Genomic DNA, 12,924 nt, shown 5'->3' with positions numbered 1-12,924 from the left:
CTCTGTGCTATGGGAGAACCCTCTTCTATTCCTTCTGAATTGAATTAGAAAGGTTTTTCTTTTATCATGCAATGATGTTTTTATTATTTATTATTATGTGCTTAAATGCCTTCAACATGTTTGTAGACATGTTCCACAAATAATGAACAAAGTAAACATTGGGACTTTTTAATGACAAAAGTACATGCTACTCATGGGCCCTGTACTGAAAATATCACATGTGTTCAACCATTTTATTGAGAAAGAGGGTCTTTGCTTGCTGCTAATACATTTTCCAAGACTCTGTAGTTGAGAGCTGTCAGGTGCAAAAGCTGTCACAATGAGTCGACCATTCTTTAAAATCAGTCTTCATTTAAACATCTTTTAATGCTTTAGTCTAGCTTTTATCCTGACAGGGAACCAGCCACTTTGTTGGCTGTGGGATATTTATAGGATGAGACTACAGTGAAAAAATGAAAAACATAAAGCAGTCAGATTGCAAAAGGAGGAAAGCACAATTTAGCAAACATTTACAATGTCATGAAGTTGGTGGATGATGTAGGAAAGCTTTTAGCATGGCTTGCAAAGCCATTGGCAAACGAGGACTTGACATGACTCTACTAGTTCACAATGGAAGAAAACAATAGGAGCAATGCAAATGCTTTGAAAGGGAGAATCAGCTGTTAAAGAACTGAAGAGGTGCTTCAAAGCTTGTTTAAGTTCAAGAATAGTTGTTTGTTTTTTAAATCTATGCCCTATTAAAACATAGAATCAAGGGGCTGGGAAGGTAGCTCAGTAGTAGCGAGTTTGCCTTGCATGCATGAGGCCCTGGGTTCTATTCCTTAGCACCACATAAGCAGAAAAGACTGGAAATGGTGCTGTGGCTCAAGTGGTAGAGCACTAGCCTTGAGCTGAAGAGCTGAGGGACCGAGAGTTCGGGTCCCACAACTGACAAAAAAAAAAAAAGAAAAAGAAAAAATATAGAATCAAATGGAAAATGAAGAACATTGTATAAATTTGGTGAAGTAATGTATACTAGTAATCCTAGAAATCTGGGGGTTAAGGTAGGAAGATCCTGAGTTCAAAGTTTACTTGCACTACATAATGAGACTTTGTCCCAACCCAAGAACTTCCTCCCCAACAAATAAACCACCAACAACAAAAAGATACATAGTGTTATCGTGCAGTTTTATTGAAAACTTTTAATAAAATGTCAATTTATTTGTTGGTTGTTTCCCTATGAAATAATACGGTGGGAATTTTAAAGGAAGTTTGGTTAAATTATGATAGCTTTACAATATGTATAACTTTTGGATCATTTTGTTAAAAAAAAAAAAAAAGGCTCCATTACATCCTTTTTTTCCCCCAGTGACATTTTGGTACGTGTGTGTGTGTGTGTGTGTGTGTGTGTGTGTATGTGTGTGTGTGTGTGTGTGTGTGTGTGTGTGTGTGTGTGTGTGTGTGTGTGTGTGTGTGTATGTGTGTGTGTGTGTTCAGGTACTGATTAACCTTGAGTGATACGAAACACCTCACTTACACTGTTTGTACCACTGTTTTTCAGGTAAGAAACTGGCATATGAAGTAATTTGCTCAAGGTCATAGATCTAGTTAGAGGTGGAGGCTAGTAGCAGCCCTGCCAATCTGAATCCAGACCACATCTCCACTGCCCAACACTGCCTCCTAGAGGAATCATACCTGTTTAGTCTTGACTCAGACCCTTGGATCATTTTTTGTGGATCTCACTTTGGGATTTTATGTTAATTATCTCAGTTCAGGGCCCTTCTGAGTGGTAAATGAGTACATTGTCTATTGTATTGCTATCAAATTTTATACAATCTACAGGTTTGAAGTCTAAACATCTCAACTGAAAGTTAAAGTCTATTATCTTTGTATTTTCTTAACTTCTGCGGAACATATCAGGAAAGATAAATATGTCTGTTATAAATGTCCACTATCTAGTTACCCTACAGTTCAGCCAGAAGGCAGACACTAAATAAAAGTAATTTAACTCCACCCCCCAGCTCACAATGACATGCTTGTCTTTCAAGGGGAGAAATGATAATGGCCATGTATGATCTTAGGCAAGACTGCTGATTTGCAGTCTCTTCAGGAAATTGTAGTGTTTCCGAAGACAATATTCTCAGTCAAAATAGACTTAAGTCTGAAGCCAAAGTGATGACCACAGTCAAACTTAATGATATGATGTGTTTGGTTGGAAACAACTAGAAGACAACTAAGTTATCTTAGCAGACAGTCCACCCTGTAATCTTCCTTTGTTCTCAGATTTATGTCAACCATGGCATTGAAAGAAAAAAGAATTTTCTGTTTGAGTGTGTTATATTTGTAGATAGTGAGAAAAAGTCAGTTACTGTGGTGAAAGGGATTCTAAGGAAGGAGACGCTGACTTACCTTTCATGGGAGAGTGACTGTTTACTCACATTCATGCTTTCAAAGACCACAAAGCAATTCTGCAACATTCTCTTAGATATAAGATATATTGCTGAATGAGGTTGGGATATTGGTAGGTATCACATTGAATTTGTTAAACAGTCCTTGGCAGTATTGCCATTTTCACAATGTTAATCCTCCCAATCCAGGAGCATGGGAGGTTTTCCCACTTCCTTAGTTGTGCTTTAATTTCCTTTTTCAGGTTTTTAAAGTTTTCCTCATAGAGGTCCTTTACTTCTTTAGTTAACTCCTAGGTATTTGCTGGGGGTGGGGTGGGGGGGGGCCAGCGCTATTACAAAAGGAGTTGCTTTCCCAATTTCAGCCGTGCTTTTGTTGTTATTGGCATATATATATATATATATATATATATATATATATATGTATACACACACACACACACACACACACACACACACAGAAAAGCCATTTATTTTTGAGGGTTAATTAAAATTAAATACACTGCTACTTTGCCAAAGTTTCAGATCAGCTCAAGTAACTTGGAGGTGGAGTCCAACTAGTATACGTCTAGGATAATCTTACCAGACAAGTGGAACAGGTCAAAGGCTTTGCACATATGACCATATAAGATGATCGTAAGTGAAATGAACCCCAAGATAGGGACACAAGAGGCTTTATCTTTGTTGCTGTTGTTCTTAATGTATTTATAATGTACTATGTGATTTTTTTGTTTCTTTTGTATGTTCTTCCCCCATGGTATAACCCCTGTTTTGACTGTATTTGATTCTGGTGCCCTGCATCTTGTATATACATTTTTCTAATTTGTGGAAGGGAAGGGAAATAACAAAATGCTGGAACAAGTATACAAGATGACCCGTTGTAACAATGAGATGTACAAGACAAGATGTTGAAAACAAACTTTACAATTTCAGGGTTGGGGAGGGAGGTGTTGGGGGGGGGAGGGAAGGGATGGTAGGGGAAAAACAAAGGAGGGGGTAACAATGCTCGATAGGAATTGTACTCATTACTTTACTCATGTAACTGTAACCCCTCTGTACAATATCTTTACAATAAAAATATATATTAAAAAAAGATATATTGCTCTCTGATACTAAGGCTATTCCCACCTGACAGAGGGGGACACAGGAGATTGGGTCTTCTTTGTTTTGGGGGGGGAGGCCCAGTCGTGGGGCCTGAACTCTGGGCCTGGGCACTGTCCCTCAGCTCTTCAGCTCAAGGCTAGCGCTCTACCTCTTGAGCCACTGCGCCACTTCCGGCTTTTTTTTTCTGCTTATGTGGTGCTGAGGAATCGAACCTAGGGCCTCATGCATGCAAGGCAAGCGCTCTACCACTGAGCCACCTTCCCAGCCCCTGGGTGTTCTTTAATAAGGATGCGGGCTATCAAGGTTAGTAAAGTACCAGAAATAAAGCAAGAATTCAAAGAAATATTTGTGTTTTCATGGCTGTAGCAGTATTATTCATAATGGCCAAGTGCCCTCTGGCAGATAAATGGAGAAACAAATGTAGTATCTATATACAGTAGATTGACTAATATTCTACTATATACAGTATCTATATACAGTAGAATATTAGTCAATCCCAGAAAGGAAGAAAATTCTGTCCCATGCTATAACCTACATGAATCTTGACATTATGCTGAGTGAAATAAGCCAGTCACAGAAGGAGATACCTGAACTGGTAGAATTTATAGACAGAAAATAGAATGCTGGTTTTCAAGGATGAAAGGAAAAGAAGTGGAGGAAGGAGGAGGTTTGGGAAGATAAAAAGTATTTTGAAGATAATGATAATGATTGCACAATTGCATGATTATACTCAATACTCAACACCATAGAACTGTATATTTTTATTGTGAAAATACTGTACAGAGGGGTTACAATTACATGGGCAAGATAATGAGTACATTTCTTATCAAGCATTGTAGTCTCCTTTGTTCCCCCTTGAACTGTATACTTAAGGGTTAAAATGGTAAATCATGCTATTAGAACAAGATCACTGGCAGTAGTGATGTTATTAAACATGATAGTGATGAAGTGGATGAGACAAGAAACAAAGCTCTAGTTAAAAATGCCCCACACTGGGCTGGGAAGGTAGCTCAGTGGTAGAGTGCTTGCCTCCCATGCATGAGGCCCTGGGTTCAATTCCTCAGTACCACACAAGCAGAAAAAGCCGGAAGTGGCGTTGTTGCTCCAGTGGTAGAGCGCTTACCTTGAGCTGAAGAGCTGAGGGACAGCGCCCAATCCCAGAGTTCAGGCCCCATGACCAGAAAAAAAAAATGCCCCACACTATAACACAAAATTGATTCAGAAATAAAGGGAAGTCATGTCAAGTGATAAGTGATTGAGCCCTTACTAATTGTCAATGATTGAGTTAATACTTTTATTGCTTATAATAATCTTACAGAGGTGGGTACTGCCAGTACTTGTTTTCAAGATTTAAAAAGATTAACCTTCTGGGGCTGGGAAGGTGGTGGCTTAGTGGTTAGAGTGCTTGCCTTGCATGCCTGAGGCCCTGGGTTCAATTCCTCAGCACCACATAAGCAAAAAGAAAAAAGCCGGAAGTGGCACTGTGGCTCAAGTGGTAGAGAGCTAGCCTTGAGCTGAAGAGCTGAGGGACAGCGTCCAGGCCCAGAGTTCAGGCCCCATGACTGGACCCCCTTCCTCCCCCCCAAAAAAAAATAACCTTCTGCTTGCACCAAAGAGCTCTGATAGAGCCAGGAAGTAAAGCCAAGGTGTCTGGTGAAACCAGTGGTTCTTAAATATCAGTACACATCAGAATCTTGTGGAGGCCTTGCTAAACCTCAGATTACTAGGCTCTATCCTCACTGTTTCTTAGTCATTAGATAAGGGACAGTTCTAAGGATTTGCACTTCTCACACAGTTCCTAGTGTTGATAGTTAGAGACCACACGTGGAATTATTGCATAGCCTATGTTCTCAACCACAAGGTAATAATACAAAGACTTCTGTACTCAAGAGGAACTTGGAGAAATGACACAGGGAGACTTAGGTATGTTGAACAGGTTGGGACATGATAGGCAGATTCTCTACCCTTTATTAGCCTTGGAGTCCTCTCTCCTCCTCCTCCTCCTCCTCCTCCTCCTCCTCCTCCTCCTCCTCCTCCTCCTCTTCCTCTTTCTTTCTTCTTCTTCTTCTTCTTCCTCTTCTTCCTCTTCCTCTTCTTCTTCTTCTTCTTCTTCTTCTTCTTCTTCTTCTTCTTCTTCTTCTTCTTCTTCTTCTTCTTCTTCTTCTTCTTCTTCTTCTTCTTCTCCTTCTTCTTCTTCTTTTTCTTCTCTTTCTTTCCATCTTTCCTTTCTCCCTCTCCCTCTTCCCCTTCCCCTTCTCTTATTGTTCTCCATATTTCTCCCTGGAGGCCTGGAGGTAATAGGCAGCAACTAACAGCATTATACATTCTCATCTGCTTCTTTCTTTCCTCTAGTCTGTTCAAATAATCAACAACCTTTCAAGGTCAAAATGAAAAATCATTCAAGGCCAATCTCTTGGACCTCATAACATAAATTATATTTTAAACTCACTGTTACACAGGTCAGCATTTAATCATTATCTAATTGATTTACACTTTTGTCTTCCTTCTTCAGCTACTTTAATAGTTTTTTGGTGTCAAAGATAGTGGCTTATAGGCCTTCCATTGTGATTGGAACAGTCTTACAGTAGGTAGATAACTGATACTTATTGAAAATAATTGCTTTTAACTTAGAGATTTCAGTGATGCCAGAATTGTTCTCTTGTAGAGATTCCCATAAAAATCAATACCTGACTGAAAAAGAACTTATGGCTGAAGATACCTTCCTGATATACACACAAATCTAAGCAGCTTGTAGGAAGATGTGTGCATCTCAGAGTTATATAAAGTACATGTGCATAACTTTCGTATTGTGGTGCCCGTGGATATTTGGGTGAATAGTACAGATTTCTTCCATGTGAGGAGATGCTTCTTGTAAATATCAATTATAATAGTTACTCCATAATATTAGGTGAACATTTCTAAATTCTATGTTTTCACAACATTTTATAATATTATGATCCTCATTCTTTTTTTCCACAGGATACCATGAGACCATGGATGTCTTCACCAAAGCTCATTTGATGCAAAAGCCATACATACTCTTGAAATTCCAGAAATGTGAACTAGATGAACTACTTTTATAAATGTAGCCTTTGTAAGCATTTCATTATAATGAGGAAAAAAATGGAGCTGAGTGTGGTGGTGGACAGCAATCAGGAGGACTGTGAACTTGCGGTCAGCCTTGGCTACATACTCAGTTTGAGGCCAGCCTATACTTTTCCCATAACAGTAAATGATTAATACAGTGAATGAAATATAGTCCTTGGCAGGCTGTTTGAAGCTTCAGATGGTTTTATATAGTAAACTCTTCTGAAATTGCTTGGAAAATTACCAAGGCAATAAGCAAGTTCAGGAGAGAAAAGTTTAATGGTACCATCTGAGTTTCAAAAGATTATCTTTGCAGAATCCTGAAACAACTGTTCTTAGCATTCCCATATATAATCTATGATATCAGATGGGTAATTTCATCTCTCTACTACACATGAGAAACTTACTTTTGTCTGAGATTGATAAATTCCATATTTTTTTCAACATCATTTTTCCATGATAGTTAGAGCAGAACACCTGTTTGCTTAAACAATTGTGATGTTCATGTTGTAAGACTACAGAGATTGCTTTTGGAAAAAAACATTACTATGGAAGTGTCATAAGGCTCATAAGTGCTTTACTCTCTTGAAGAATACATTCCTTTGACTCCTAAAAATACCTTGTCACTTGGCCTCAGTGTTAGTCATCTGCGTTGCACCCAGTGCTATTAGTGTCCAGCCATATGGTGCTGCCATGTCCTCCTTGAAGTTAAGTAGGCCAATCTCTTCCTTGATTTAGCCCATGAAATGTGAATAGAAAAATAGAATAGTAGAATTGTTTTGTCTAGATTTTTTCTGGTTTTGTTTGTTTGCTTGTTTTTGACGGGGTCTCACTATGTAGCCCATGCTGATTTTGAGTTCTATATCCTCTTACTCACCCTCCTGAGTGCTGGGATTGCAGGCATGTACTGATAGCTATGCCTAGCAAATAAGTTTGTTTGTTTGTTTGTTTGTTTGTTTATTTTGGTAGTCCTGGGGCTGGTTGCTGTCCCTGAGGTCCTTTTGTTGAAGGCTAGCACTCTGCCACTTGAGCCACAGCATCACTTCTGGTTTTATCTGTGATTAATTGGAGATAAAAGTCTCACTGACTTGCCTGCCAGGCTGGCTTCGAACCACAATCTTCATATATCAGCTTTCTGAGTAGCTAGGATTACAGGTGTGAGCCACTGGCACCCTGCTTGTAAAACATTACTTATTTATTTATTTTTGTGGTGCTGAGGATGAAACTCAGGGCCTTGTGCATGCTAAGCAAGCTCCCTATCACTAATCTACATCCCTTACCCTGCTTGAATTCTTAAATGTCATATGCAACATCCTACTTTATTCTTCTCATTGCACTGGTGATGGGTCAAAATAAAACCTCAATCAGCCTGAGGTCTCTGAGTTATTTCTCTGAGTAATATATACATAGTTCCATTTTCTATTGATGGGAAGTCTAAATGATCAAAGGTGTATTAGTGAAAAACTGGCTAAGCATATGCATTTCAAGTTTCCTCCTCTTCTTTGAAGCCCTTACTTTATAGTGCATTATGGCCTGTGTGAGCACAGGCGGCTTCCGAGGCCTCTGCAAGATCAGCAGTCCGTTGCAGTCTAACCATGAGTCTGCTATGCCTTGGTTTAGTGCCCTGCACAGCCATAAGTCCCTCTCAATAGTAGAAACCATAGACTCAGTCAGAATTATAAGCCATGCTCAAAAAAAAGACATTTACGTCTTGCTAAGTTATCTAAAAATTGTCTGTGCTCCCTAATCCTTGAGGATTGCACACCCACCACTCTGTTGGTGCTGAGGATTGGACCCAGAGCCTTGAACATACTAGGCAAATGCTTGCTCAAACACTTGAACTATGCACCTAAACCCTTCTGGTTTTTTTCTTGTTTATCAGATAGTATCATGCCTTTACTTTGCTGCATGCTGTCTATCTTTTATTTTTTACTATTCCACATTTGGTTTCTTGTACTGAGGTAGCCTGGATTCTCTGCTGTCATCCTTTCTTTGCCCATATCCAAAGATGGATGTAACAGGTATCTTAACATATTGGTGGGCTTTATAGCTCCTGATTCTATCTTATTTCCTTTGATTTGGCACAAAGGCCAGCAAAATGTTTATTTATTTATTATTTATTTTTTAGTCCAGTCATGGGGCCTGAACTCTAGGCCTGGGCACTGTCCCTCAGCTCTTCAGCTCAAGGCTAGCGCTCTACCACTTGAGCTACAGCGCCACTTCCAGCTTTTTTCTTTTTGCTTATATGGTGCTGAGGAATCGAACCCAGGGCCTTGTGCATGCAAAGCAAGGGCTCTACCACTGAGCCACCTTCCCAGCCCCCCAACAAAATGTTTAGTAGGTTAGCTTTGTTCTCAGGTCTGCACATCCCTGACTCGGGTGATAACTCATCCTTAGCCTACTAAGGACTCACTCTTACATTATACTTACTAACTGTGTGACCTTGAGCAAATGATCTAAAATCTCTACATTTTGGATTACTGGGGATACAGTCCCTACTTCAAAACATTTGAGGGCTAGATATATTATACATTTAGACATTTGCATGTGGTAGTATCTCAATACATTCTCACATTTGTAAAAGAAATGCCTAACTTTATTTCATTTTAGGTTTGTTTATGTGCATAAATATAAAATATCTCCCTTCCTTTTATAGTTATTTTCCAATTGTTACTTCTAGAACTGCTTAGTCACATCCTTCCATTTCTAAGCTGGGGAGATAAGACCTAAAACTGAAACAGCAGGGGCTGGGAAGGTGGCTCAGTGGTAGAGCGCTTGCCTTGCATGCATGAGGCCCTGGGTTCGATTCCTCAGTACCACATAACCAGGAAAAAAATAAGCCGGAAGTGGTGCTATGGCTCAAGTGGTAGAGTGCTAGCCTTGAGCTGAAGAGCTGAGGGACAGCGCCCAGGCCCAGAGTTCAGGCCCATGACCGGACCCCCTCACCCCCCCCCCAAAAAAAAGAAACAGCATTGTAGATCTCACAGCACTTTGTCTGCATTTTGTGGTGCCTTGGACACCTAGAGAATCTGCCAGAAAGATGAAATTGTACTCAAGTTGGGACAATTATGGAAGCCACACTCTATTGCCTTTGCCGCATTAAGCAGATAGAAGCAAGGCCCAGGTCCTACCTACACTCCGGGGGATTATACTAAGGTATGAGCCCCAAGAGGCAAGACCATGCAGCCCTACCTTACAGCCTAAGCCCAGCTTAAAGTTTATTTTTTAAGTAAAGCGTGGGCTTAAATCAGTTGTGTGTGCAGATGCACACACAATTATGTGTGTCGTCCCTGCTGTGATATGTTTGTGCTGGCAAAGCCTGGAGTGTTCTAACACTGTGGCTCACAGAGTTTGAGGTCAGGTGACCTATTGACCACATTCCAATTCCCTCCCTGCAAACAAAACACTGGGAGACCAGCGGCTCTCACTTGGACCTGGTGAGGGGCGGTAGGAGGATGTGTGTTTTGCCTGCTTTGTTCCCAGAAGGAAAGGGAGGATTGCTCTGTCTTGCACAAGGAGGCAAAGGTGGCATTCCTGTGTTTTTGTTGGATGCCTCTCCGCGAGCAAACTCACCTGTCAAAACATGATGAAAAATGGAAATCGACCGAAGGAGGGAGACAGAGGAACCAGTGAGATAATGAATTCAACTGAATCAGAGCCTTAAAACACGTTCTGTACTATGTCTGATTACATTTTGTTTTATAGCTTTATATATTTATCTTTTGCAGTTTGTTCTGGAAATGTGAGGTACAGGAAAATGGATATCCTGTGAGTAGAAAAAAGTAATTTCTAATCAATGTGGCCTGTCTGTGTTCTCTCAAAACTCCCATGTTTACAATTTACTCCCCAAATTCATGGATTAATGGTGCTTGGAAGCATGGCCTTTGGGAAATAATTAGGGTTAGATGAGATCATGGGGATGAGACCCTCAAAATGGCATAAATTTTGGAAGAAGAGATTTTAAGCAGGCTTCTTCATTTTTTTTTTTAGTATTATTTTATTTTATTTGAGAACATACTGTACAGAGGGGCTACAATTACATGGGCAGGATAATGCATACATTTCTTACCAAGCATTGCAGCCTCCTCCTTTGTTTACCCTTCACCTCCCTTCCCAGCCTCCCCCCTCCCCCCACCCAATTATACCCCCCTCCCCCCCCACCGACATTGTAAAGCTGGTTTTGACATATTTTGTACTTCTCATTGTTGCAACAGGTCCACCTGAATCCTTAAACGACTTGTTTGCCCCCATCTCCTCCACATGTTATACTGACATCAAATATAGTGAAAGCGGGGGTTACACTGTGGGGGAGGGACATACAAAGCAACAAAGAGATAATCTTATAAATGCGTTAGAAACACATGCATGAAAGAAACGAAAACATTAAAATACATATTTAAGGGTTCATTTTCCTAACATCACATTATCTGACCTTTTCTGCTTGACTCATACCTATACTAGATATTGCAAATAAGGGAAACCATGGGACCTATGCTTCTTTGGGCCTGGCTTACTTCACTTAATATAATTTTTTCCAAGCCTTTCCATTTCCTAACAAATGGGGCAATGTCATTCTTTCTGATGGAGGCATAGAATTCCATTGTGTATATATACCACATTTTCTTGATCCATTCATCTACTGAGGGGCATCTGGGTTGGTTCCATATCTTAGCTATGGTAAATAATGCTGCAATAAACATAGTTGTGCACAGGCTTCTTCATTTTTATCAATGGATGCCCAGCACCATGCTAAGACCTATTGTTAGATGCCTGTGCCAAACTCTTGGATTTCTCAACCCAACCTCCTGAACTATGAGCTAAGTAACTTTTCTTCCCTATATGTTTCCCAGTCTGTGGTATTCAGTTATAGGAACAGAAATGCTGGAACATCCATATGACTCGCTTTGTGTGATGTCTTTCGCCACCGAACTATAGCTAGTAATTTCCAGCTTTTTAAGAAACAGTTTTACAAACAACATGCTTTCTCATAATCATCTCAGCTAGTGGTCTGCACATTTGCTTCCTACTTCTCAGAGGACCCTCAGAACATTTAGTCTTGATTTCCAGGCCAACTGTGTGTGCCCAAAGACTTCATGATAGCCAAGCCTGTCTCTGTAAATTGGGCCCTGCTCTACAATCTAAATAAAAAACCTGAATATATGTTCAACATCATTAGCCATTAAAGGAAATGAAAATGAAAATAATTAGTATATACATTATTAATACAGCAGAAATAAAAATGGGTAACAATCTACTGATATAAGCAACTGGTTGAGTAAATAAGGAAATGAGAGAGAACAATCAAATCTTCCATGCAGAAGTATTCATTTGTATGAGTACTCTACCCTCAGAGAAAGAGTCTAACTTCTCATTCCTTCAGTGTGAATCACATCAGGGCTTCCTTCTGGAGAGCACAGGATGGAAAGCAGAGAAATAGAGTAACTTCACAAGGTAGAGTAGTCCCTTGGTGATATGCTCAAAGTCAGCATCAAAACCGAAATGTTGGTAATATATGTACTTCATCTGATGATGCAATGAAAATAGCACCTTACTTCTGTGGCCTTTCTTTCTTGAACCCTAATCCTCAGTCTAAGCATGTGAAAAAGATCAGAAAACATCAGCTAAGAGAAACCTGAATCCATTTTTATCAGTCTCTAAAGTCACTGCCTTTTCTATTATGTTTAACTTATACATAAATGGAAAGGTGTTTTATGATAGATATGAACTCAACCTGCAACCTACATGCAGTCTTGGGCAGCTTTGAATTATATGACATAAGATTCAAAGATTAAGTGATCCACAGCAGAGGGGCCCATGGTGGGCAGGAATGAGTTTTTATTTACCATCAGAACTCCTATTGTAGAGAAATTCCTCACTGCCCTACCCACAGAAGGCAAAGAGGGCCATTACAATTCTGCCCTGAAAGTGAAGAGCAAGAATTTGGTTTGGGGGTGTGAGCCATGGATTTACTTCCTAGGAGCCCTGGCTGCTCCCTTGGCCTGCCTTAGCTATTTTTCCTATCTGCTCACCCACTGTGAGCAAGGTGGAAGAATGTACTCTCCTTTAGCATCTTAATTTGTTTAGTCAATTTCAAATTTATTGAAACAGTATCAAGCCTAGTATTTTCATTTTTGTTCATATCTACAAGAAACAGAATTTTTTGATAGTGACAGTGATTTTAAAAAAAAAAACACTAAAGTAAGTTCTACATTAAAGTCCTTCCTTGTAGATGCTATTAAGAACCAGTGTAGCAAATAGGCATTGTAGTACAAAATTAAAAGGAAATATACTGCTGGGTGTGGTAGCATATACCTGTAATCATAGCTACTTGGAAGGTAGGATCTCAAAG

The 12,924-nt window shown here is 39.8% G+C and overlaps 1 long non-coding RNA gene across 1 annotated transcript in view; it reads left to right on the top strand.

Moving 5' to 3' along the window:
- Window positions 1–6,915, top strand: part of LOC138838018 (uncharacterized) — a 169,179-nt gene extending 162,264 nt beyond the window's left edge. Inside the window, exon 3 of the long non-coding RNA XR_011375540.1 lies at window positions 6,468–6,915. This is a non-coding gene — a long non-coding RNA (uncharacterized lncRNA). The remainder of the gene's footprint in view (window positions 1–6,467) is intronic.
- Window positions 6,916–12,924: the final 6,009 nt, after the last annotated feature.

Source organism: Dipodomys merriami, unplaced genomic scaffold (genome assembly GCF_024711535.1).
Source record: "Dipodomys merriami isolate MVZ:Mamm:240054 unplaced genomic scaffold, mDipMer1.0.p SCAF_10, whole genome shotgun sequence".
Classification (NCBI taxonomy): domain Eukaryota; kingdom Metazoa; phylum Chordata; class Mammalia; order Rodentia; family Heteromyidae; genus Dipodomys; species Dipodomys merriami.
The sequence above is the reverse complement of the archived record's forward strand: the minus strand, read 5'-3'. Positions and strand labels throughout refer to the sequence as shown.